The sequence below is a fragment of the Chionomys nivalis genome, chromosome X (genome assembly GCF_950005125.1).
Source record: "Chionomys nivalis chromosome X, mChiNiv1.1, whole genome shotgun sequence".
NCBI lineage: Eukaryota > Metazoa > Chordata > Mammalia > Rodentia > Cricetidae > Chionomys > Chionomys nivalis.
In genome coordinates, this window is record NC_080112.1 from 12,654,208 (window position 1) to 12,660,531 (window position 6,324).

Below are 6,324 nucleotides of genomic sequence, written 5' to 3' on the forward strand. Positions count from 1 at the left end.
ATACCAAGTAAAATGTGGTAAATGATCACTCCCTATAGCGCTCTCATCACCAGTTCCCCATGTGCTTCCCCCCAGTGATGTGGGATTTCCCTCTGTATACTATGATTACCATTAATGAATAAAGAAACTGCTTTGGACCTATAGCAGGGCAGAACTTAGGTATCTGTGGAAAACTAAACTGAATGCTGGGAGAAAAAAAGGGGGAGTCAGAGAGAAGTCATGAACCTGCCAGATTCAGACATGTCAAAACTTTAGACGGTAAACCACAGCCACGTGGCAGTACACAGATGAATAGAAATGAGTTAAATTAAGACTAAGCCATCTTACAGCTCCAAGGAGGAGGCAGATGGGGGAAGTTGAGGCTGGTGACTGTAGAGGTCTCCAAATGGGTCTATTCATTTGTATGTGTGCTGGGCTGTCATGCATTGGCCTCCAGTATCTCCAGGAAGTTTGTGTGTGGACAATTTAACTTGTGGGTTTACAGTATAAAACTCTTTCACGGCCTTAGTTGCTGTTTTCTGCAGCAGGGGCCAGTGTCAGTAGCAGCTACTCTGTCCTCTGTGGCTTCTCATGGTACTGACTCAGCTTGTAGTTTTGCAGTGTCCCATAAAGCAGGTTTTGAAATTTCAGCACAGCTATTCCATAAAGCAGGTTTTGAAATTTCGGCATAGCCTCTAGGACATCAATGTACATGGAATCTGACTTGGCAATTGCCAGGGCCAGAGACTTGATTGTTACAAATGCTTCATTTTCCTTCTTGAGTTCCTTGTACCATCTCACAAGCTGCAGGATAGCTTGGTAAACTTCTGGTCAGGCAAGAGTGTTCCTTATCAATGATATAGTTTTTCAAGTAAAACAGCTTGTCGTCATAGGGCAATGAGAAGTACAGGGTATCTAAGATGAAAGTCTCCCTACAGGCATTCTTCAGAAGGCCCACCTGCTTCCCCAATGACAGGTTTAAGAAACTAAGGATGTGCTTGGCATAGCTAATGATGACCATGATCTCTGGATCTGCTAGTTTACAGAGACTGGCATACCAGAAATAGAAGGCATAGCATAAAACTTCTTTGGCTTGGCCACCAGAAGATATGGAACTATCTTAGTCAGTGGCTTTTTATCAGGTAGAGAAATCCTTGATCTTGGATATGGGTTGTTCTCTGAGTACTTTTACTTCTAGTGGCCTCCATGCCTTCAGTAAAGGCACACATCATCTTTAAGCATCCCCACTTTGAAGAAGAAATACACTAAGTTGCCGACCTGAAAGGACTTGGCATTTGTTTCGTGATTTCACATTTGCTGGTGGTCAGGAAACTGTACGGTATATTTTCTTGAAGGGTTCTAAATCTGAAAGCATTGTAGGCCTCACAGGAGGCCACATCAGAGGTAATCCTGCATATGAGCCACAGGACCTTGGGCATGGTTTTCAACATATACTTGTACTTAATGGTCAATTTTTCCATGGTATCACTAACAGTTCTCACAGGTCTTGTGTCATGGGGTGTCTCCCAGCCCCTCACCTGTGAACAGAGGTGGCAAATCCAATCATTGGCTTAGGTGCTCAGGGCCATGCCAAAGTTACTACTGACATCAAAGAATCCAATGGGACTCTGGTGGCTGATGGAATCAATGCCTGATAAATGCTTGGAAGGTTTTGTCTTGATGAAGGAGCTGCAACTGGAGCCCAGGTGCCTGTCTTTTGTGGACAAAAGGTTCATCCTAAATACTATTCTTATAGCGTAGTAAGTGCAGCTCCAACATCTCACTAAATGAGCTTCATTTTGATGTAGAAAGATACTTCAGAGATTCATAGCTGGTAAAGGTTCAGAGAATAAATGACCAAGGGTGTGTCAGACACAACTTATATAATTACTACATGACCTAAATCTCAGAAGACATTTCAGGAGAGGGGTAAGCAAGATTATAATAGACAAACGACTGACCAGATTTACTGTCTTCTAGACATGATAGGGATGCTACTCCCATAAAACGTGAAAAATATGATTTGCTAAACAATACATACATAATCACAGTACAAGTCTACAGGCAGATATGGATAAAGGAAATTTTGTAGTCTCTAAGCCCCAAACAAAGATCTACATGTAGTCAATGGCTGCTGAAGGAGGAAGAATTCATTTTCTCCAGGGTTGAATCCACAGATTATTCATTGCACAGTGGCAGGTTCTACCCACATGTACATATAAGCAATGCTAAGTGGATTAAATATGTTATATATATATGTACATTTTATTCATATTTTGACAATCATATTTATATTTGAACAATAATATCTATAGAAAAGGAGGTCATAAATTACAGAAGTAGCTGAAGAAGTTCATGGGAGGAGTTAGCTAGGAGAGGAGAGGTGGAAATGGTGTTCATATATGTAATTATGAAAAAATAGGAAAGTATAACTGAACATAGATCAAAATGTATAGCACATTATTAGAAAAATGATTAATTTTTATAGAATGTATAAATTTATTTTGGCAACATGGTTTCCAGAGCTTAATTATACATATATATCAAAGAGAATTATTGTGAAAAAATCCAATAAAACTCCAATTAAGCATCTAAATTATACACTTAAACAGTTTTAAACTGCAAAAACTTATTAGTATATATTTCCATTTGAAAAATGCTTAATGTGAGATGAATATTGCACTTATGTGCAGTCTCAAATCTATTAGTTACTTCTAATGCAAAATGGCAGTAAATTAATTTATCAAGTTTATTTTTGCTTCATTTGCAATTTATTGTTAATCTAAGACTTTTTCTTTCTTAAATCCTCAGTGCTAAAATTCAAAAAGCTCATTACTTTGAAATTTAAATGCTATATTTATGCAATGTGCACTTTCAGTTCTAGTGTTCATAGTATTGATGTATGATTTGGCTGAGAGTGCAACTCATTGGACCAAATAGTTATCAAGGGTTTTAATGGTTTTGGGTTGGAAAATCCTATATGAATTGCCACCTTCTGTTTTTTTCTGCCCTCATAAAAGTCAGAGTAACAACAATATTCTTAATATCCCGAAGAAGTGAAATTTAAATCAAAACTTATTACCTTATGACCAAGAATACTAAACTTAAAGTAATTCTTTTCTTCTGAAATAAAGTTACAGTATGAAGATAATAGACACTGTTTTGGTTTAGGATGCACATTATTATCCCATAGACAAAAGTAAAGTAGTTTTCATTTAAGTATTAATGGCACTAACTAGGTTAAAATTATCCTAGAAGTAGAAATGGAAAGTATTGGGAGCTGTGAATCCCCCAGATCCCGAATTTCTGGTAAACAACTTGTAATGCTTGCAGCTGCTCTGAGCACAAGACCCTCAGGAGTTCCTGATGGCAGGGGAGTGGTTTCTGGTGCGTTTGGCTGGGGCATGGCTATCAGTTAAGAATCCCTATATAAGCTGCCTCTGGACACAATAAAGGGGGCATTCCTGTTTCAAGGATGACCCATGTCTCTGTCTGTGAGTCTTTGTGTGTTTCAATCTCCAGCCCCTTGCCCAGTTCACGAACAGTGTGGTGGCACATAGAGCGCAGACAGGTGTGGTGCGCTGCAGGGAAGAAAGATTTAATTATATGTAAATACATGTGTCTTTCCCTGACAAAATTGTTTATGCTCCAATTCTGATATCTTCTAAAAGGAACTGGTGATTTTAAAAAAATAAAATATATTCACAAAAAAATAAAAACAGAAAGAAGAAAAGAGATGTCAAAGGTAACTTCTAAACTCACACAGTCTAAAGAACACAAGACATTCCTCAAACTATAATGATTTTGTTGAATAATAACTCTTAGGAAGAGTCCAATGTAGAATCCAGATAGAAGCTGCTTCTCTTGCCTTCTACATTGTTCTGACTGAAAGGCATGTTTTCAAGCTGAAGTCACTCACAGGTTTTCATTTTAATGTATTTGTTAATTTGTGATTTGAGAATTTCATACACATTTACAATATATTATGAACACGTTCACCTTTCCATTGCACTCAGTCATCCTTGAAATAATGCTTCTGCCTCCTTTTGTTCAGTCAAAGTAACAAGTTGAAAGGACTGATCATTTTTCTTTCCCTTTGTATTTTCCTTGGATAAAGCATTAGAGGTCAAGATTAGTGAAATTCACTTCTGTCAATGTCAACTAGTACATTCAAGTATGTAAGTAATAGTAGGTTTTCCATAAACACATGCTAAATGAAAAAAATAACTCTTATAATGAATTCAAAAATAAGTATATTATATGTACAACTTTAATATTCACTCATTTGCAATATATACCAAATTTCTGGAAATATAAAATCAGAACTGACACTTGTTTGTGAGTTCAAATACAGAGTAAGGATATTAAATGAACTTTTCTTTTGACAAATATTGCTTAAATTTTTAAATTATTTTTGATATATAATTCACATAACTTAAAATTTGCTCTTTGAATTTCCAATAAATAATTTTTTAATACATTCACAATATAGTAGAGCCATCATCGCTACCTGTATTAGTCACTTTTCTATTGGTGTGATAAAACACCATGACTAAGGTAAACATTCACTTTTGCTTATGATTTCAGAGTGTTATGGTTCATAATGACAAGCAAACATGGTAGCAAGAATGGGACACTGAAGCAAATGCAAATATGAAGCAGACAAAGCAAACTGGAATCAGGTGAGGTTTCTTTTTATTATTGTTATTAAAAGTAGATTTTTTTCATACAATATATCCTAATCATAATTTCTCCCCCCTCTGCTGCTCTCAATTTCTCCCGACCTCCCCTCTCCTCTAGGTCAACTCTTTTTCTGTCTCTCATTAGATAAGAACAAGCTTCCAAGATTTAACATTCAAACATGACAAAACAAAAATAGTAAGATAAAACAAAAGCTATGACACTGAAGTCTGACATAGCAACACAACAGGAAGAAAAAAAGAGTCCTAAGAGCAGGCACAAGAGTGAGAAAAACACCCATTCTCACAGTCAGGAGAGCCATAAAAATATTAGGCTAACAGGTAAAAGGTATTAACAGAAAAACTGATGCAGACCCACAAAGCCCTATGGTTGGTGCTTTACTCCCTGTAGGCTTTACAGTCTTCAGTCTCTGTAGCATTGCTTATTTGATTCAGAGGTCCTTGCTATCTTAGTCTCTCCCCATCCCTTCTGACTCTTAATAGTTTCTCCCCCATCCCTTCTGGCTCTTAAAATATTTCTACCTCCTCTTCCATAGAATTCCTTAAGCTCCAAGGAGAGGAATTTGATAAAAACCTCCAATTTAAACTCTCTCCACATACTGCCTGGCTGTGGGTCTCTGCAGCCATTCTCATCTGCTCCTGGAGGAAGCCCCTCTGATGATAACTGGATAAAGCACTGATCTATGAATATAGTGAATATCATTATAAATAATTTTATTAATTTTTTAGACCAATGGGTGAGGGTTTTTAATCCCAGTGCCTGCAATAGACCTCTTCTAGCAATGCTACAAAACTCAAACCATCAACTGGAGACTAAGTGTTCAAATGCCCAAGAGTATGACAACATTTCTCATTTAATCAATAATACTACCCAATTCCAGGATAATTTTAAAATCTCAAAAACATACACATTTCTACATATAACTGTTCTTCTTGATGTGAACTACTCTATTTTCTATCTCAACTTCCCTTTTTCTACACATTTAATTAAGCATACAAAAGCAAAATGAGGGACATTTTTTACTCATAACAGGAACAATTCACCAGGATGAAGTCTCAATCCTGAATATATATGCCCCTAATATAAAAGCACCCACTTATGTAAAAGAAACGTTACTAAATCTCAAGGCAGTCATCAAACCACACACACTAATAGTAGGAGATTTCAACACTCCTCTCTCACCAATGGACAGGTCAATCAGACAGAAACCTAACAGAGAAATAAGAGGATTAAGGGAGGTAATGAATCAAATGGACTTAACAGACATCTATAGAATATTCCACTCAAATAAGAAAGAATATACCTTCTTCTCTGCAGCTCATGGAACCTTCTCGAAAATAGACCACATACTCGGTAACAAAGCAAACTTACACAGTTACAAAAAATATCGGTAACCACCTGTGTCTTATCAGATCACCATGGATTAAAGTTAGAATTCAACAACAATGCTATCCCCAGAAAGCCTACGAACTCATGGAAACTGGACAGTCAACTACTGAACCATACCTGGATCAAGGAAGAAATAAAGAAAGAAATTAAAGTCTTTCTTGAATTCAATGAAAACGAAGACTCAACATACTCAAACCTATGGGACACTATGAAAGCAGTGCTAAGAGGAAAGTTCATAGCATTAAGTGCCCACTT

The 6,324-nt window shown here is 36.8% G+C and overlaps 1 pseudogene; it reads right to left on the reverse strand.

Moving 5' to 3' along the window:
• Nucleotides 1–418: 418 nt before the first annotated feature.
• Nucleotides 419–1,715, reverse strand: LOC130867483 (steroid hormone receptor ERR2-like; annotated as a pseudogene).
• Between the last annotated feature and the right edge of the window lie 4,609 nt (nucleotides 1,716–6,324).